Source organism: Ochlerotatus camptorhynchus, unplaced genomic scaffold, assembly GCF_037179485.1.
Source record: "Ochlerotatus camptorhynchus isolate MF236.1 unplaced genomic scaffold, CSIRO-AGI_Acam_v1.1 ptg000142l, whole genome shotgun sequence".
Lineage (NCBI taxonomy): Eukaryota > Metazoa > Arthropoda > Insecta > Diptera > Culicidae > Ochlerotatus > Ochlerotatus camptorhynchus.
In genome coordinates this window covers 1,808,360-1,830,717 of record NW_027040632.1, presented here as the reverse complement: position 1 = coordinate 1,830,717, position 22,358 = coordinate 1,808,360, and the positions used below count along the sequence as shown (strand labels likewise).

General features: G+C 39.8%; 1 pseudogene; it reads left to right on the top strand.

The window, feature by feature from the left end:
• The first annotated feature begins 15,282 nt into the window (after window positions 1–15,282).
• LOC135700832 (uncharacterized) lies at window positions 15,283–16,930 on the top strand (annotated as a pseudogene).
• Window positions 16,931–22,358: the final 5,428 nt, after the last annotated feature.

Genomic DNA, 22,358 nt, shown 5'->3' with positions numbered 1-22,358 from the left:
TCAAGAGCTTCCCAGAAATTCCTAGAACTTTCCAAAGATTCCTATAATTCCCCAGAAGATCTCAGAACTTCTCAGAAAACCTTAAAACTTCGTTAGAGATCCAAGTACTTCCCAGAAATTTTGGGAGCTTTCCAGAATTTTCGAGAGCTTCCCATAAGTTCTGAGAATTTCTCAGAAGATCTGAGAACTTAAAAAAAAATCTGTGCATTTGCAACCAATTCCGAGAACTTCCTAAAAATTCCGAGAAGTTCCATAAATTATCCAGAAGATTCAAAAACTTCGCGAAAATTCCACGAACTTCCTAGAGATTCCGAGAGCTTCCCAGAAATTCCTAGAACTTTCCACAGATTCCGAGAATTCCCCAGAAGATCTCAAAACTTCTCAGAAAATCTTAAAGCTTCCTTAGAGATCCAAGTAATTCCCGGAAATTATGACAGCTTTCCAGAATTTTTGAGAACATCCCATAAGTTCTGAGAATCTCTCAGAGGATCTGAGAACTTAAAAAAATAAATCCGTTCGTTTGGAACACATTCCAAAAACGTCCCAAAAGAACTCCCCAACGTTTCCGAGAACTTCCAAAGACGATGCGAGAACTTTCCAAAGATTCCGAGTACTTCCCAGAAGATCGGATAATTTCACATTAATTCCAAGAATTTCTCAGAAGTTTAAATATATTTTCAGAACTTCTGAGAACTTCTTAGAACTTCTTAGAAATTCAAAGAAATTTACAATAATTCAAAGAACGTCCAAAATTACCGAGAGTTTTCGAGAAATTCCCGAAATTTTCCAGAAGATTCGAGAACTTCGCAAAAATTCTGCGAACTTCCCAGAATTTCCGAGAAGTTCTCAAAATATCCTTGAACTTTCCAAAAAAATCCGAGAATTTCTTTCTCAGAAATTCAAAAAACAGAAGAACCGAGTACTTCTTAGAAATGCTAAGAGCTTTCCAGAATTCTCGAGAGTTTCCCATAAGTTCCGAGAATTTCTCAGAAGATCTGAGAAGTTCCCAAAACAATCCGTGCATTTACATCAAATTCCACAAACTTCCCCAAAATTCCGAGTGCTTTCCAGAAATTCCTTAAATTTTCCAGATGATTCAAGAACTTCGCAGAAATTCCAAGAATTTTCCAGAGTTTCCAAGAACTTCCCAGAATTTCGTAGAACTTTCCAAATATTCCGAGAATATCCCAGAAGATCTCAGAATTGCTCAGAAAATCTTAAAACTTCCTAAAAGATCTGAGTACTTCCCAGACATTCTGGGAGTCATCCATAATTTTCGAGAGTATGCCATAAGTTCCGAGAATTTCTCAGAAGAGAACTTAAAAAAAATCCGTGCATTTGCAACTAATTCCGAAAACTTCCCAACAATTCCGAGAGCTCTCCAGAAGTTCCATAAACTTTCCAGAAGATTCAAGAACTTCGCAAAAACTCCACAAACTTCGTAGAGATTCAGAGAACTTCCCAGAAATTCCTAGAACTTTCCAAAGATTCCTAGAATTCCTCAGAAGATCTCAGAACTTCTCAGAAAATCTTAAAACTTCGTTAGAGATCCAAGTGATTCCCAGAAATTATGACAGCTTTCCAGAATTTTTACGAGCATCGCATATGTTCTGAGAATCTCTCAGAGGATCTGAGAACTTAACAAAAATAAACACATTACAAAAACGTCCCAAACGTCTCAGAACTTCTCAGAAATTCTCAGAAATTCTAAAAACTTCTTAAAAGATCCGAGTACTTCCCAGAAATTTTGAGAGCTTTCCAGAATTTTCGAGAGCTTCCCATGAGTTCCGAGAATTTCTCAGAAGATCTGAGAACTTCCCAAAAAAATCCGTGCATTTACATTAAATTCCAAAAACTTCCAACGCGAGCTTTCCAGAAATTCCAGAAATTTTCCAGAAGATGATTCGCAGAAATTCCGAGAACTTTCCAGAGTTTCCGAGAACTTCCCGGAATGTCCTAGAACTTTCCAAAGATTCCAAGAATTTCCCAGAATATCTCAGAATTTCTCAGAAAGTATAAAACTTCCTAAATGATCTAAATACTTCCCAAACATTCTGGGAGCTATCCAGAATTTTTGAGAGCTTTCCATAAGTTTCGAGAATGTCTCAGAAGCTATGAGAAGTTTTAAAAAATCCTTGCATTCGCAACACATTCCGAAAACTTCATAAATACCGAGAGCTCTCCAGAGGTTCCATAAACTTTCCAGAAGATTCAAGAACGTCCCAAAAATTCTAAAGCTTGCCAGACGACTCTCAAACATCCCAGAAATTCCGAGAACTTAGAGAACTTCCCCAAAATGCTTTAGAGAACTTCCCAAAATGCTGTAAAATTTCTAGAAATCCCAAGAACTTCTCAAAGAACTTTACAATAATTCAAAGAACGTCTCAGAAATTTCAAAATCTTCCCATAAAATGCGAGAACTTTCCAGAAATTTCGAAAATTACCCACATCGTAAGATACCAGGAAATTCAGAGAACTTTTCATATTTTCCTTGATCTTCCCAGAGTTTCCAAGAACTTTCCAGAAGTTCCAAGAACATTCCAGAAGTTCCGAGAACTTACCAGAAGTTCCAAGAACTTCTCAGTAGATATAAAGTTTTCGCAGAATTGGCATGACCTTTCTAAAAAATTCTAAAAGCTTCCTAAAAGATCCTAAAACTTCCCAAATATCTCAGGACATCCTATTGAAAGTATTGAAAGTATTAGACATATCTGGTAGGTTCTAAGAATATTTGGGAAGTTCTTGGAATTTCTCGGAATTTTGGATTTTCTGTGAAATAGGGTTGGTTTGGGGGTTTTGAGGTAAATACAAAATTCGTAAATTGCTTTAAAAATGGAAAAATGGAAAACCTAAATTTCATCAATTTTGGTGAACTGGAACTATTAAAAATCACTGCAATTATATTAGCAAAAATCACCATCTTAGCGCCCATAAGTTCTAAGAAGTTTGCTGAGTTTTTCCACAAAGTTTCTAAAACTTAAATGCAGCTACATGAGCTCAAACGAAGAACCTTTTGCCCAATACATTGCACTTATCCGAAGTTTTTAGGTATTTCCGCTAGCTTCTGGGAAGTTCCGTCAACTTCTGCAAACATCCAGGAAGACCCTTAACCTTTTCTTTGAATACTCCTGAACATCTGGGCAGTTCCCTGAAATTAAATGAAATTCTAAAAAACTTCCAGGAACTTCCTTGAGCTTGTTTACTTACTTCTGTGAAGTTCCAGAAGTTTTATAAACTACACTTGAGATTTCCTAAAATTTCCGAAACTTCATTAATGTTCCTGTTATTTTCCAAAAGTTAAAACGAAATAATTAATGCTGGTTTAGTCCCGAAATTTTCAAGAAGGTATTGGAACTTCCTTAATGTTTCATAAAATTTCCCTGATATTAATAGAATATCCCTGATGAACATTGGGATTGACAATTTCTTGAAACTTCTTGATTGTTTTTCCAGAAGTTAATGAAAGTTTTTTGATTTTGCTCGAAGTACACGGAACGTTCCGGAAGATAAAGAAACCGCCTAAAACTCTTTAAATTTCTATAGAGTTTTTTGGACTTTCCTGGAGAGCTTGAAACTGCTTGAAAGATGAAGCTCTTGATATTTTTTTTCTGAAATTCTGGAGTTCTTGGAACTGTCGTGAAGTTTTTGGAGCTTGCCATTACAGATAAAAAATCTGGACTTTAAGAAAAATCTCAGAATATCCCTAAAGTTATTGGAACTGGCCTTAATATCTCTAAACCTAGCTTCGTTGAGCTTCTTGGAACTTCTTTAAAGTTTTTATAATTTCTGAACATTTCTGACGTTTTTTTGACTGCCTGGAAGTTCTCTAGACATCTCTGAAGTTCTCAGAACTTTTTAAAAGTTGCTGCAGTTTTCCAGAATCTAATGGAACCCCCCTTGAAGTTCTTGAAGCTTCCTAGAAGAACCTGAAGCTTTTCCAGAAGTTATGGGAACATTTCCGCAGTCTATTCAAGAAACTTCCCAGAAAATCTGGGACTTTTAAGTTCCTTAAATTTTTGTGAAGTTATTAGGACTACTCTGCTCTCTAATCTGTCCTGAAGTTCATGGAACTTCCCTGAAGCTCTCACTACTATGCCCCTGGAATTATACTGAAATTACAGTAACTGTTCTAAATATCTCTGTATTTTCACGAACATTCAGGAACTTCTTGATGGTTCCCGCTGTTATACTGGAATTAATTAAACTGTCTAAAAGGTTCGCGAAATTTACCTGCAGTTCTTTGAATTTCCTGAAGTTCCCGCAACTTTTCTGATGTCCATGGAACTGTACTTAATTTCTCATAACTACCCTGAAGTTCATGTATTTTCCTAAAGATCTAAGAAAAAATCCCTGGTTTTGGTAACTTATATAAAGTTCCTGCAATTTTTCTAAAGTTTATAGAATTGCCCTGAAGGTCTCTCAACTTCACAGGAGTTCTAGTGAGTTTCACAAAATCTATGGAACTACCTTGAGTTGTCGGAACTTAACCTTTAATGTTATTGAACTTCCCCGAAGATCCGAGAGATCGTGATATTCTTGGAACTACTCTGAAGTTTTCTGAACTTCCATCGAGGTCTTGAAACTTTTCTGAAGCATTTAAAACTTCTTGAATGTCAAACCAACCTGAAACCTGAAGATATCTATAGTTATGGGTAAAACTTTTCTGCAAACCGCATGATATAAAACAATAGACGCCTTTATTTCAACGAGAATAATAATCTGCGACAGACAGTGTAACTTGAAACGACTGTTGTAACTGTTATTTGCTACAGTCAGATATTATAAGTAACTTCGGTGCAGCTTCAGAAATTTAATGAATTTTAACAACTCTGAAGTTTTCTGAACTGAAGTTGCATTTGGAAGCTTCCCAAAATTTCCCGATGTTTTGCTGAAATTAATGGAACTGCAATCATCTCCCCCCAAATCTAGAAACTGCCCTGAAGCTTACGTAACTTCCTTTAAAATGTTCCCGCATTTTCCTGATGTTCATGAAACTTTCCTGAAGATCTCGGAACTTTCCTGAAGTTCTCGGATCTCCTCTAAAATTTCTTTAATTTCTAAGAAGTTCCCAAAGCTCCCTGGACTCCCTGGAGATTTTCATTCAAATTCTCTAAATTTTCCTGAAATTCATGGAACTGCTCATAAATTATCGGATCTAATTCTTCAATGTCTTAGAACTTCCCCAAAAGTCTAGACTTTCCTGATGTTATACGTGTTTTTCTGATGTTATTCGAACTGCCCCAAAGATTTCTAAACTTCTCTAGACTTCCCAGGAATTTTATAAAAGTTCCTACTGAAGTTAATTTACTTGCCATGTAGTGCAAGATCTTCCTCGAAGTTTCCTTAATTTTCCTGAAGTTTTGAAAACTTTGTTGAAGCTTCCTTAATCCTTCCCAAACTTGTATGAACTTCCCTGAAGTTCCCTTAAATATCTAATGATTTGAAAATCATCCTGATATTCATATAGCTTGCCTGAAGATCCCGCAATGTCCCTGAAGTTTTCGGAAAATTCTTGAAATTCCTGAAATATTCCTCGGAACGCTTTGAAGGTTACTGAAGCTCTCCTGAAGTTCATGGGACAGCTCTGAAGTTCTCTGGTCATCCTCGAAGTACTCCGAGCTTCCCTGAATTTAATGAATCTACCTAAAAATCTATGAACTTCATCGAAATTCTCTGTACTTTCTTTCGAAGATTTCAGAACGTCTTACATCTCGCAATTTTCTTGAAATTAATGGAACTGTCTCTGATCTTCGCCGAACACCCCGCATTTTTTTTAAGTTCTCGAATCTGCCATTAAAAACACGGAACTTCCGTTAAAATGTTCTTACATTATTGTTATGTTCATGAAAGTTGCCAAATGTTTCCAACATGGAGCCCTCCTTTGAAGTTTCAACAATTTCCATTAAATTCATTGAACTGCCATAGGGTTCTCCTATCAGTCCCGTTTTTTCGGAGCTTCCCTGAAGTTCTCTCAAATCTCCTGAAGCTATTGGTAACCCAAGTAACAATTAGATGCTTAACAAGTGTTGTTCAATCGATTTCAATTCAGCCTTAGTTTGAATAATTATTGTACATAGGCAACGTTAAACTTTGTTCAGCCTTTAATAATTTAAATCTGGTGATTTTAATCTGCCAAAAGCTTAACAGTTATATGAATTATAAGCTTTTTAAAGCATTAAATAACAGTCCTCTGCTCAGCCTTCTAGTTTTATTTAGAAAAAAAAACAATGGAAACAACGTCATCTTATATATATATTTATGGGACTGCAACAAGGTGCTGAGTAATTGGATTTACATATTTATATTGTTATTAAAAGTCTAAAAATTACCTTTGCATTTCGGGATTCGAACCGGCAGTCGCTCATTCACAATGCCACTTAAGCATATGTGTGGCAAAAGGTATGATCATTAACTTGAAAAACGTCAAATTTAAGTTGAATAGCAGCAACCGGAAGAGTATTATACAGCTATCCAGAATTGTAAACAGCAACTGGTCACAGCAAAACATTCCTAGTCAAGAGTAGTTAACACAATGTGAACACAAGTGTGCGATTCATTTTGATGGAAGCTATTTTAGTGCCATAATTTAGTTATATTTTTGGAATTCTGTCTGAAAATTCAGTGCAATGTAGCAGTCAAAACACAGCAATACAAATGCTAATACTTCCGACGTCGTCGCAGCCCACTTCTACCTCTACTGCTGCCGCTGCTTGGGATTAGAAAAGTAGGCAATGAATTTAGAAGAACTAAAATGCCGGAAATGCAACGAGTGCTGTGACTTGTAAAATCTTTAGATCAGCTAACTAACTGAGGTTGAATTATGGGGATACAATTAGCTTCATGCACTACTAATCAACTATATATTCAGCCTGCTGTGTACACCTTAAATCAATCAATAATCAGCTTCTGTTCTTACTGTTCAGCTTGAATTGCTACTTGGGTCATCTTCCTCTAGGGTTTGTACGCTTCTGTAGCGAGCGTTGTTCCAGCTCTCAACTTAGTGTTCTAGATGCATTTCCACAGTTATTAATTGAGAGTTTTCTATGCCAGCCATGGTGTATTGTGTGGCAAACACAATGATACTCTATGCCCAGGTAAGTCGAGAAAATTTGCATTCCGAAAGATTTGCTGGATCGGGAATCGAACCAGTCATCTTCGGCCTTTACTGACTAGACTATCTGAGGTTGCTACTGTCCTGCAATAAATATAACTGTTTTGAAAACCCTTACACATCCCTGAAGTTCTCTGGACTACTGTGAAGTTTCCATAATACTTCTAATATTTTTTAAGCTCATTGGAGTTCTTTAGACTTTCCTGACACTCACGGAACATCTTTTAACAATTGCAGAAATTAATGGAACTGTCTTGAATTTATCGGAACTTACCCTTACAGATCTTTAAGCTTACCAGAAAGTCTGGACTTTCCTGATGTTCCAGGAACATCCCTGAAATTATTGCTCCCGTACTTAGGATCACTGAACTACCTAAAGATCTCAAAACCTAGCTTTTCTGCGATACTTGGAACTGTTTCAAAAATGTTCCTTGAGTTCTCTCTTCTCTGAAGTTCTCTTGATTTCCTCGAATTTCTCAGAACTTCTTAAAAGAACCTTCAGTTTTACTAAATCTAATGGAACCGCCTGAGAATTCTTAATGCTTACCTGAAGTTCGTTTCCAACATTTTCCAAAAGTTTCCGGAACTTCCCTTATGTTCTCGCAGTTTGTTTATGGAACTGCTGTAAAATTCTCAGCATTACCTTAAAAAACAAATGTACTTGTGGCATCAATCTAATTTTGTTTTATTAATTTAGTCAATACTTTCCTGTTTCCTGTTATATGAAGTGAATCAGTTATTCCTGAAGTGATTCAAAAAATTTACGCAGTTATTCAGTACTAGCGGAAGTGGTTAAAAACTTTTCAGGAGTGATTCCGTATTTTCCAAAGTGATTCTGAATTTTTTTGAAGTCTGCGATCTGATTTAGTATTTTCCAAAATGATTCCCAACCATTACCCGCCATGTATTGTAAAATCATGATGTTTGGTTCTTGTTGAGAATTGGCTAGTTCCCCGGGGGCTTCGGAGCTTAGCCGTAAATGGTCAAATTTCATCATTTGAGTGAGAAAATTTTATGTTCATCGTGTGCATAATTATTACAGAGCAGTAAAGCCGAATGCCGACCCAAAGTGACCCCAACGGAAACCAGAATAACTCCGGAACCATGTATTGATCCATTTTTTCCCTGACGGATTCAAAAACTTAAATAGATTCCAGACAAAATGCAACTTGTTGTGCAGAAAAAAAGTAAGAGGTTGTATCCAAGACACGACCGAATATTCGGCGACTGTGCGACATTTCCCATGCCCCATGCATCTTGGAGAAAACCCTACCCTAATTCGAAGTGTTTCTGGTTAATTGAAAAGGTCATGTGGTATTCGGTCATTGCGGGAATTTGTGTGTACCACTTCAATACTATATCGCATTTGACCACAAACGTTTGGTTGCTGGGTACATTATCAAAGAGATTTGAGGGTGATATGACTGGCAGCAAGGCGAGCAAACGTTGGGGCTGGCGAGCTGTATGTTGTTCGAAACGAGAGTGACGCGCTTGGCATAGACGGCCCACAGCGGCTCACGACGAGCTACTGAATCCGATTAGTAGCGGTGCGGTTTATTCCTCCATCTTCTGTGAATGGACGCTCATGTGGGCTGCAGCTTGCGGGCAGCCTTTCGTTGTGTACTGGAGAACAATGTTCAACGAAACGCACCGAAAGCACTGTTGCTGCTGCTGCTGCTGATGACTACCGACCGGGTGAAACCGAATGGAATTCGATTTTGAAATCTGTGTTAGGGAAAGCGCTTTTTGCAGGCAATCGGTGACAATTTTGATCACCATTGTAATAGTTGGCCATTTGTGTAATTTTCAATAGTGAAAATTGATAAAGTATTCATTTTTGCGGATACGTAGAAAAATTTCCAATCGATTGGCTTGTTTAGATTTTATATCCATCCGCTATCGACAGAGTTATAAGTGCTCAAAACCTGACCACTTTTCGTAACGCGGTCGAGTTTGATTTTTTTTTTAATTGCAACCCAAATATGTTGCCGAAAGACGTAGATCTATATATCTATATATATATTGATAAATCATGTTTTAAGAGCTAATTGAATTTTGAAATCTAAGCAACTTGAGACGTTAGGCAAGCACACCACCAGGCACGCATTAACACCAAAATGAGGGCTTAACTGTTAGGAACAAGTTTGTTCGGGCTCCAAATACAACTTTCCTGCTAAATTCCCATTCTGGACCACTGTGCGATGAGTCAGAAACTTTGGTAAGACCCCAACAGCTTCAATGCGTCACACTCATTTGAATACATTCATTAAACGTAACAACTCTTCCTAGGATACCTTTGAGGAGCAAATTTTTACACCCTTTGCAATTGCATCAACATTACAACCCTTTGCAAATATTTGAACACGCAATTCACCTACGTTTACCCGTTCATAGCAGAACCCTTCATGGCAATTCTCTTTATTAGCTAATAAAGTTCTTTATCAAAGGCAAAGGAAAACCCCGCTCCGAAGACGACCGTCCGTCCGTCCCCATAATTATACACTTTCGAAATTAGCATCAGTCAAATGCACCCTCGAGAGGGCATGTCCCAAAACAATAAAGGTTGACAAACTCCTAAATCATTTTCCAAAACAAAACGCCCACAAGCGTCGCTTTTGTCCTGCCGAGATCGGCAGAGGCTTAAACCCTATCCCGGCCGGCTTGAATTAGCTTGACACAAATTTGTTTACCCGCGTCGGTCGAAGAACCGGGCAGAGGTAGCAGATTTTCAAACGAGCAGGACCTCCCAGAAATCCAGGATAATAGTTTTACGATCCCAACATTGAAGCGAATCTTCTTTTTTAGCAAACCATACACTGCTCACACTTTACCATATCGTGTGTCATAAATGATGAAAAAGAAGCGAGTTGCATTTCTGTCAGGAAATAAAATCCCATCAACATTGTAAAACTCAATCAAAGCAAGCTGGTTTCCATGCAGCGAAATCGAACCAACCGGTATCCAAGCCAATCTCATGGCATTCTTGATCAGATTTTTTGACGGACTCAAACAACTTACTCTCTCGACTTCTCGGTACCGAGAGACGAGAATTCTCCAGTTCTCCAGCAGTCTGAGTGACCCGCGGCGGCGGTGGTCGGAGGTTGGCGGATGAAAAACATTCCTGAAACTGTTTTGCCCCAAAAAGGAGGTTAGTATGGTCTTAGCCGGGAGTGCAGTTTTACTGCATTTACTGTATCTTATAGGCGCTCGTAAGCGTTAGTCGTCCGTCGCTAATTTATCGTTCTTCCCTCTTGCTCTCCGTCTTCATTGTGGTCGTCGTCGTCGGGCAAATCGCCTACGACGACGACGACTGAGACTGCATTCATATCCCGAAGCAGTGCAGCGAGTGGTGTGGAGAAATTCTGAGAAAGGACCTGTTTGGAGTCGCTTGGATCTCATGTTACTGCAGCATCAATCTTATTGCGCTATGGAACCGGTCAGCGAAACCAGGGCCTTGAGATGTAGACTCGCTCGCCACGAAGATGACCACAAGTGCAGCGGAGTGCAAGGTTCTAGAGTTTCCGCTGTTTGCTCTTGAGCGGCAAAGAGAAAGACTTGCAAGGCTTTCTACACATTATGGACTTGCATTCGAATGGGTCGCGAGGACATAACGTTCTGAACGTCCGATCGTGTTAAGCCCTTTGCAAAAGGCACGTAAGAAATCGCATCATTCTTCAGGCTGTAGTCGGTGCCGTGGCAGAATTTAATAAAATAAAATGGAATAAAATATATTAAAAACAAGGAGATAAACCTGAATGGCCTCTCTTCTTGGGGCGCAGCGGGTTGGAACTTGTTTGTCAAACAGAAATATGTGTACACAAACTCGAGAACCATCTTCGATCGGAGGAGGCCTTTCTTTCTTCGATCAGAGCTGCAGCAGCAAAGTAAATACGATTCCGCTCCCCTCCCTCAACTCCCCCCCCCCCCCTCTTCTGAGCGGCCAGGCGGAAGGCTGACAAAGTTGACATTCTTGTTCTGCTCCGTGCGAGCTCTTTCTCATCTTCATCCGCGACCACGGATGTTGACAACCAGCCGGCAGCGGAAGGGGAAATGGAGAAATTGTGTAGTTTATCGCAGAACCGGATCAAAGATGACAACTCTGTGGCAAAACTGGCACGGAAAAAAAGGTGCTTTCTTCTGGATTTTAGTGCTTTTCAATGTTCCAGAATTGGACTTGCAACTTTGTGGGAAATTTCACGAACAAAGAGCTTAACTTGCGAGCGAAAATCCACCCATTCCACCTGCATAAATGCACCTGATATCAAAGCAATCATCGGCAATTTCCTGACCACGTGGAAACCTGTTGCCCGGATTCTAGACATCCCATCCAAACATGTGCTTCCTAGTCGTGAGTAGCAAAAAATAAAACAACTCCTCTTTAACCGGACGATGCTCGAAACCGGCTGCTGGCCATCATCCGTCCAACCTGACCAACCAAACAAGTACCTGAAAACAATTAGATCCCGTTAGTTGATCGCGGTTCAGTGAGTGTTTTTCGCACTCTCCGACGTGGATTGCTTGGATCTATGTTTTCCCCTTCCCGTCCACCCCGATACCCCTTCCAAGACAACATCGCATGGCATCGCATCGCCGCGTTCGCTTCCTCCGCACATGCACATGTGAAAGATTATGATGGACTCCCACCCGTCCCGTCCGCATGCAACCTTGGCCTCCCGTCCACCACCATAAACGTCATCATCACCATCATTTTCATCCGAGCTCTCCTCTCCTCATGGTCCATGGGCTGTGTTTCCACGTTTCCATAGGTAACCATCTGGTTGGTTGGCTTTTCCGATTCCGATTCGTTGGTGCAGTATTAATTATTTTCACGGATCTTGATCCAGAAGGTAATTAAATTCTTCTCCATCTCCCCTCCTCCCCCCCCCCCCCACCATTCTTAGGTAAGACTTAAGCAGCCGAAGCAGATCGCTGGAAAATCGCGCTCACCGTGTTGCTCAGAGTCTGCATCCGCCTGACCGCAGCAAGCCGTGTGCGTCCGTCCAAGTCCAGGGTCGATCAACCACGGCCTGCTGAGGAACGAAATAATGAAAATCAAATTCGAGTGGCTGACGGGTTTAGAGTTTTTTGTTGTTGGCATTTGTTTCTTCATTGGATTTTAATTGCTAATAATGATTTAAGTCTTTTTTTTCCCCCTGGTGGAAGTCTGTGGAAACGACGGCGCCGCAAATCGCACTAGGAGTCATCATTAAGAGGTTGTTTTGTTGAGCTGCCCCCTCGGCTTATTGTTAATGCTAATCAGAGGCAGCAGTGCCGGTGGAAGGAAGATTATTTCTCATTTGGTGATTTACTGACATGTGTGTGGCGGTGGCAACTGCGATTGTACAGTTAGCTGGGCAGAATTTTATCTCTTAATTTGGTTTATTTAACTTTTAATTCAACACAGCTGGACTGCTGCATCGGGTCAGTGATCTGCTAGTTATTTAGAGCTGGTTCGAGCTGCTAAATGTGACCGTAAGCCGAGGCAACTTTGATCGCCGATTAACAAAACCAGCAACCAAATAGCATCGTATTCTGAAGTTTTTAAATAAGAATAATGGTTTGTTTCCTTCCCATTACGCAACATGCTTTTTGTTAATAAATTTATGAAAAATTACCAACCAAACATGATAAATTTGCGATTATAAAAACAGCATTTTCCCGAAGACAACATATCAAGAAGACTGGCAACCCAAGTAAAAATTGTCTTGTAGCCAGGGCCGTATTAACGGTAGAGCGATGGTTGGCTAAAGCAAGGGCCCCCATTTTGGAGGGGGCCCGGCTCAGAGACATCAATCATATCCTTCTCAATAATATGTTTTAAGAAATTAATCGATGGTTAGTTCTGTATTTGTGAAATAAAATGAAAATAAAATTTAAAAATCTCACATATACTGTCAGATTACAGAAGAACAATGGGGCAGTTAGGCCAGTAGAGTATCTAGAGTCGTGATCAAGGGGTAAGTCACTCAGCACAGTATGCCGATAGTTGATTCGGCACAACTTGGGCACATCAATCGGCACAATCTCGAAGGCATTGGATTGTGTATTAAATAAAATGGGAGCACTGCTGCACAGCTGTCATTGAAGTTTGACTGCGTATTTCAGAAAAATACTCCAACTGTATATAGTAGAGGAATTCAGACCAGCATTTCACTTTTCGGTTCACATTTTAATTCGAAATGGAGGCTTCAGAGGGTTGTCGATTGCTATCGATGCCGGTCACAAGTCTTTCAGCTACTACGCAAATGGAGTGTACTACGAACCAGAATGCATGAGCAATTTGGATGGATTGGATCATGCAGTGGTGGCGGTTGGATACGGAAAACTCAAAGGAAAAGATTACTGGCTAATCAAGCACTACTGGGACAACGATGCTCATCTTGAGGTACTTGTTGAATACGTCTACCGTCACCAGGCAGGCCTTCTTGATGGTGATAACCTCGGAGTCCTCCTTACAACACATTGGGACGCTGATGTACACCGTGTTGAAGCTCTTGCCCTTGACGATGGCTCGCCACGATTCACACAATTCACCCGGGAAGTTGGAGAAGACGCCCAACGTTTTGCCATCCTTGTATCTCTTGATCGCCTCCACCAGCTTTTAAAATTGGCCTTGTCTTTGTCTTTCTTATCCTTATGCCAAACCAGCAGTTTAACCAACGGAATGCCCTCCTCACCGTCCTTCTCGATCTGCTTCAAGAAGTAGATCTTCTTGCCGGTCAGGAAATAGATGGACTTTTCGCACAGCACCGTAATCGTATCGGTCAGCTCGTATCCCAGCAGCCAGGTTTGCAGCGAGGTGGATTTGCTGTAATGGTTTCCTCGTCTACGCCAACCGCCGTCAGAATGCAATCCGCCTTCTGCAGCGAATCATCGTGGGAAAACTCTGGTTCCTTCCAGTTGGCGTAGAGGCGTTTTATTCGTCGGTAGAATTCGTCGATAACACAATATTTGACATTTTCTGGGCCGTTGTGAATGCAAACCAAAACATTCAAGCTGTCAGAAATACCGGGTTGCCAAATATACCACAATATTCGTATTTTACAAAATATCGCAGCTTGCTCTATGACTGGCACTGCCCACACAATCGGCACACTTGCGGCACACTGAGAAAAATGTTGACCCAAAATTGGTGTGCGCATATTTTCTACAGCTCCGGTCTTGAACAAAGTTGCTCGGTTTACAAAGCACCAACTTTTTAAGGTTTCTGCAAGGGGTAATCAACTCTGCACACCTCAATCTATGCCGAATGTTTTAGCGGTGCCGAAAGCTGTTCCAAACGCTGTTCCGAAGCATACCCATCAAGTATCCCAGGCGGCACCGGTGGTGTAGTGGTAAGCGTGATTATTTCTCACCCCAGCAGGCTTGGGTTCAATCTCAGTCGGCCCCACCGGGATGTTCTGAGGCATAACATCTCTGATCACGCCTTCCTTCGGAAGGGAAGTAAAGCCGTTGGTCCCCGGTTCATGAGTTGATGAGTCGATAGGTAGGGTCCAGGTGTGGAAGCTGCCTCCCTGGCGTCGGTAGCATTGGTGCTAATGGTACGTTCTCACTACGCTCTATATTACGTGATAGAGCGATTCGTGATATAGCAGCTATATCACGCTCGATATCAAGTAATATCCCATATAAATAAGCTGTCATTCTATATTACGCACGAAGCATGATATCATAGAGGTAACTCTAAGACCACTGGGTCCCGAAGAAAATCATTATTATTTTTGGCTCACTCAGTACCAGAACAACGGTCCCAAGCAGTCCCAAGCTATTTCACCCCTGCATGTTCTGCATGAATCCACACACCCCTGATGTTATCTGTCAAACTTTCATAGCGAATCAAAACAAACATAGTGTAGTAATAGAATTTCAACTAGAATAGGGTACGTTAATCGTTTGCTTGGGACCAATAGGCTACTAAAGTGGTGAGCCAATTTAAAGTCGTTAGTTTCGTATTGATTGTTGATGATATAGCGTATATCACGTTCCTTTCGTAATATAAAGTGGAAAAGTGGTAGTTGGCATCCCGGCTTACGTAGCACTGGGTGATATTTTTGTTTACAGTCCATTTGACGCATGCATGTTCCCAATCAATTTTCTCATTTGCCTCCTTCAGTTGTATTCATCAATTTCCTCCTTCAATAGCAACTTGAGTTTAATTTGAATTAAAGAAAATGGAACCAACAAGAAAACGCAGCAAAAGCAAGCGGAATGTATGGTCAGTAGCTCAAATGTCTCTGCTGTTCGAGTTATGGGAGGATATAATCAACGACCTTCGTGGGTCAAGAAAAAATAGTCATGTGGTAGAGGAGATGCGGATTACGTTCGAGCAGCATGGGTTTACGGTTTCTGCTGAGGAGATAAAAATCAGGATGGACAATCTGACTGCTAGATACAGGTAAGGGAAGTTAATCAATTAGATTATGTGAAAATTCGAGTTTCAAATATTTTCCAGGAAAGAGAAAAATCTGATTGGGCCATCTGGAGTGGCCGTATTATGTGGAAGTGCATCGAATTCTAGGCAGCTTCCGTATCCACAATGTGGAAGAGGTTGTAGAAGAGTGCATTTCTGATGCCGGTGATGAGTTTAATTAGTTAGCTCATAACGATTAGTGCATGAATCTTTTCCTATATACATCTGCTCTCCCGGCAGTGCTCTTGCATATCTACTCTTCTAGTATTTTATATTACAGTCGGTATTCCTACTACACGGTACCGTTTTTGTGAATGTCTTCCGTTTCACATACAGCACCGAACTGTCGTCGGGATCTATAAGCTCTTGATTAGACTTTTATCTATGAGATTTCAAACGCAGTTGAGTACAGTCTGACACATTTCCATGTAACGTTCCAGCTTCTGACGCATATTCCTCACTCATTCCTTGAGCACTCTTGGCCTTCCTGAAGATCTTTGTAAAGCGAACATACTCAACCCGTGCATCCAGCACCCTAAACCGTCATTCTGTCGGCAGAGCTGGCTTCCTGAATTCAGATTCCATTTTCGTCTGAACAAACTTCGGATCGGCTGGCGAAATTCTTTCCCTTGGTGCAGCGATTTATGGCATCCTTAGTGGGTTCAGTGGTGCTAACTCGAAGGCGGTGTTCCAGAAATGATTCAATCACTGCAACAAAAGACCACCATTAAAACAAACCTCTCAAAACTCACCTTGAAAATCAACCTTTCAACCCCTCAAAAAGCTCGGGTCTCCACTCACGGTATCGTATTCCACTTCTGGATAGACGAATCCTCCATGCCCTTCATTTGTTTTTTAGCAATTAGTGGTCGTTCTAGCGATTTGATGAAAAACAAACACACGAAGTTATGAGATTATTGATTATGTGTTCTAGACTTTGAAATCTCACCTAGTAATATTCAGTCGAACTTTGCTATTTCTGCAAGAAAACATCCGCATTGTTTACTATCGAATTCAGGAGTCTTCCGAACTAAAGCCACGCTTGTCTGAAACTGCTGAATTATGCTGTAAAGATTGTTATTATTTTATTGTTATTATTTTGTTGAATTTTTCTTTTTTTTGATCCTTTTAAAAGTCATGATGGTTCATTTCTCGAAGAGAATTTGAATTAGGCATTTATTAACTGTTTTTCAGTATTCCGCATGTAATTCAATGCATTCATTGTTAAAACTGTTTTTTTATGTTTCTACATTTCAGATGCGACCGAAGAATGGTTGGAGAATGAACACTCCTGTAGTGGATCGGAGATCCCTCCGACACCATCTTCATCTAGATCTCCATCGTCGTCGGGAGATTCGCAATCGCAATCGCCTCTCGAATGGATTGTGCAGATGGGTTTATATCTGTAAGTGTCACAATTTGTTCTGGCATTTCCCGATTCGTTTCGCGTTCCTTGTTCTGTAGTGGTTGTAGCCATTGCTGATTAATAGCATCATTTGGATTGTTCAAAAAGTTGTGAAGGACACAGCAAGCTTTTATTATTAGCGTTACATTATCGATGTGGTTATCTATTCCTTTTCCAACACGTCGGAATCGTGCTTTCAAATGCCCAAAGGCGTTTTCCACAACCCGCCTATTTTTCGACAGTGCATAATTAAAGTTTTTTTCCTTTTCCGTAGCGTCTGCACGAAACGGGTAGGGTTTCATGACATTTTCCGACAAACGGAATGCAGAATCGGCGATTAACAGCACGGGTACATGAACTCCACCAATAATTTTTGAATGGTGCTTCAAAATTGGATCTTCAAACGCTGTCTTGAGTTTAGATTTTTCGAAAATTTTGGAATCATTACACCGCCTAGGACTTCCAACGCTTATGTATTGAAACCGATTACTGTTGAAAGAAAAAAGTTAGATAACAACAACAACAACAACAACAACAACAACAACAACAACAACAACAACAACAACAACAACAACAACAACAACAACAACAACAACAACAACAACAACAACAACAACAACAACAACAACAACAACAACAACAACAACAACAACAACAACAACAACAACAACAACAACAACAACAACAACAACAACAACAACAACAACAACAACAACAACAACAACAACAACAACAACAACAACAACAACAACAACAACAACAACAACAACAACAACAACAACAACAACAACAACAACAACAACAACAACAACAACAACAACAACAACAACAACAACAACAACAACAACAACAACAACAACAACAACAACAACAACAACAACAACAACAACAACAACAACAACAACAACAACAACAACAACAACAACAACAACAACAACAACAACAACAACAACAACAACAACAACAACAACAACAACAACAACAACAACAACAACAACAACAACAACAACAACAACAACAACAACAACAACAACAACAACAACAACAACAACAACAACAACAACAACAACAACAACAACAACAACAACAACAACAACAACAACAACAACAACAACAACAACAACAACAACAACAACAACAACAACAACAACAACAACAACAACAACAACAACAACAACAACAACAACAACAACAACAACAACAACAACAACAACAACAACAACAACAACAACAACAACAACAACAACAACAACAACAACAACAACAACAACAACAACAACAACAACAACAACAACAACAACAACAACAACAACAACAACAACAACAACAACAACAACAACAACAACAACAACAACAACAACAACAACAACAACAACAACAACAACAACAACAACAACAACAACAACAACAACAACAACAACAACAACAACAACAACAACAACAACAACAACAACAACAACAACAACAACAACAACAACAACAACAACAACAACAACAACAACAACAACAACAACAACAACAACAACAACAACAACAACAACAACAACAACAACAACAACAACAACAACAACAACAACAACAACAACAACAACAACAACAACAACAACAACAACAACAACAACAACAACAACAACAACAACAACAACAACAACAACAACAACAACAACAACAACAACAACAACAACAACAACAACAACAACAACAACAACAACAACAACAACAACAACAACAACAACAACAACAACAACAACAACAACAACAACAACAACAACAACAACAACAACAACAACAACAACAACAACAACAACAACAACAACAACAACAACAACAACAACAACAACAACAACAACAACAACAACAACAACAACAACAACAACAACAACAACAACAACAACAACAACAACAACAACAACAACAACAACAACAACAACAACAACAACAACAACAACAACAACAACAACAACAACAACAACAACAACAACAACAACAACAACAACAACAACAACAACAACAACAACAACAACAACAACAACAACAACAACTTCTGCTTCCTCTAAGCGTAGAACCAATCCCTAAACCTAAACCTGTTCTAATCCACCTGAAATAACTAACGAATGGAGGACTTTGACCACCCAGCCATGCAATAGTCTCATTCCGTGGCAGCTTGATGATTCTATTGCGTTCATCTTTTGGCACCACCCAGGGGAGACTTGGTCCTGTACCCAATGCTTAACTTATCTCCATTCCACTCAGCTACTCGCAATTTCTTGTGATATAGTGGGTGGAATATTATTATAGGGGGGAGAGGTAGCTCATCGATTCTTCCGGTTCGCCTCCTAGCATCGTGCTATAAGGTACCAGGCGATAACCAGGGTAGTTGATCGATGACGTCATTTCGTTGACGTATGCAATGGGAAATTCTCATAGCAGGTGTTGACGATAGGACGTTGTCGAGTTGTTGAATAGCAACTATCGTGGTAACTCACCGATTACCTGTCGATCTGCCAAATTTGGAAAGACGTCTGCATTGAATTGTCTCATATAATAATATTCCACCCACTATATCACAAGAAATTCAAGTCTCCCCTGGGTGGTGCCAAAAGATGAGCGCAATAGAATCATCAAGCTGCCATAAGGCACGGAATGAGACTATTGCATGGCTGGGTAGTCAAAGTCTTCCATTCGTTAGTCATTTCAGGTGGATTAGAACAGGTTTAGGTGGGCGTTGGCCAGATTTGGATTTTTCAGATGTAGTCCTGGATAGGACCCTGTCATTGAACGTCGCGTGAAAGTGGAACTTAATGAAGGCCTAAGTAGTTTTTCGTAGTTTTTAGTTTTCGGAGTTGAAAGATCGTCGGTTACAGTGGCCTGCTTACTGAGCAGAAAAACGCTGTCCCAGTTCCTTACATATCAAAGAGATTTATGGTAAAATCGCTTGTGTATCGTGTATTTTGCGAAACTCGTTGTTGTCGTTGGTTCCGGGTTTGAATGGATACACAAATTTGAGCAACGGTATTATGTGCGTTTTTGCTTACTGAGCAGAACATCATGAGTCTAATCTCAGGCCCATCCACGTTCAAGATTCGTCAATCGTTTTATTTGTTAATATGACTACATGGTAATAACAGCAACTCGGTGATTAAAAAGGTGCTCGTCTGCCTAGTGGCAAACGTTTTTGCTTACTGAGCAGAAGACCGTGGGTTTAGTCCCAAACTCCTTCGCGTTATATGATCGTTAGGACATCAATTCAGCTTATCGTTTACCAAAACGAACCCTGCTGCAAACCCAACCCTCTTATCCAACATCCCAGTGATTCCTCGTGGAAGTGCAGAGGTGTTCTCGGCTTCCATCAAAGCGAGTGTCATGTCAACACAATCCTTCTCATTCCTTTCTTGACCTGTGTTCGGGCGCGGCCGGCGCTGGTATTGCCTAATTTAAGATCACCAGTTTTTACACATTGAGGATGATTGCTAGTCCCAAGCATCGTCTATTGGTTCTCTGTGTAATTACAGCTGATCTGGCAGTAACAGAGTAGCAACCGTGGGCGGTCAATCAAGCTCAAGCTCAAGCTCAAGCTATAGTGGGTGGAATATTATTATATGAGACAATTCAATGCAGACGTCTTTCCAAATTTGGCAGATCGACAGGTAATCGGTGAGTTACCACGATAGTTGCTATTCAACAACTCAACAACATCTCATCGTCAACGCATGCCATGAGAATTTCCCATTGCAAACAATAACGAAATGACGTCATCGAGCTATCGATCAACTACCTTGGTTACCACCTGGAACCTTATAGCACGATGTTAGGAGGCGGACCGGAAGAATCGATGAGCAACCTTCCCCTGATTGTTTGTAAGATCTTCACCGATAGACTAATAAAATTATATTTTATTTTTGAAGTAATGAAATTGGGTTGTTAGCGGAATGCTAAATAAAACAGCAAAAGGGTTTATCTTCCATTTAATTCCACTTAATTAATTTTGGTATCCATGACAGATACGTATTTCGACTACAATGTGCAGTCTTCATCAGTGTCATTCCCACTAAAGAACTTATCAAAATCAAACCCCCTTAAGTACTCATCCCCTAGGTAAAAAAGTCAAGATCATAGATTTTGATAAGTTCTTTAGTGGGAATGACACTGATGAAGACTGCACATTGTAGTCGAAATACGTATCTGTCATGGATACCAAAATTAATTAAGTGGAATTAAATGGAAGATAAACCCTTTTGCTGTTTTATATTTTATTTATTTTTCTCTATTTTTAAAAGGATAGATGGATTTAAACTTTTTTCCTCCGCAGTGAGAACCAAACTAAATTACCTAATAAAAGCATTTTAAAAATTCTCCCCCATAGGGTAGAGCGCTACTTCGTCGTAATCGCCTATTTCCGTTTGATCAATAAGAAAAGATCAATAATATCAATGATTTCACCGTGCAGAAATCAATTAAACGTTTGTTCCGATGCGTTAGTTTATTAGCTACAACATAAACCCTGTTAGAGCGCATTGTATGAATATTTACGCTCATTGTTCTCAAAACAAAAGAAGCGCTCCTAGCGAATCCCCCTTTTCTACGATTATCCGTAGGACGAAGAAAATCTAATGGCGTTTCAATGCATTAGGACGGAATTGAAACTCGTAGAACGAATTTAGAATCAAGAAGCAGTGTTAGATTTTAAACAATATCTCAACAATTTGTGACTCTTTATCAAATCCAACGGTACGTATGGAAAGGTGAATAAATTTAGAAGTCATCTTTGACATAAATATGCCATTTTTTGTTTAAACTCGTTCGGAAAAGAGAGGTAAAGCTCGGGTTGTGCTTAGTAGGACGGAAATTAGATCAAAACCCCTACCTCACCGTGAAAGAATTCTGAAAAAAATCTTTGATAGTTCCTGTGTTGGCCACGAGAGCCAACTTTGAATCGCGAATAGCTGTAAACGAAAATAAACCAAATACTTCCAATTGAATATTATCAAATTAACGGGAAACTACTGTATCTTTAATTGGCCAATTTCAACTTCTGTTTGACAATGCAGTTCAGTTGAACTAGTAAAAATAATACATTACATGTTAAGACCGGTTTACACTTTGCGCACTCGTCGAGTTCATCACGTCACGTTAAAGTACTACTTGAAAATTACAATCAATTTATGCATCATAAAAACAATTCTGGCGTCCGCAATTTCCCGTTGGCTTTGTCGAAACAAAAAATGAGCAACTCTTGAACAACAACAGAAACAACAGAAACAAAAAGATCGCATTCCACTTAGTGCCATTCTTCGGCGTTTATTTCTGGTTTTATTCACTCAAAATTAATTCAGCCCGCGATAAAACACACACAAAAAAAGTGAACCATATATTCTGCGCTTCATCGTGACAGCCGTGTCAAAAATTCCCATTCCCGGAAGTTTGCACCGTAG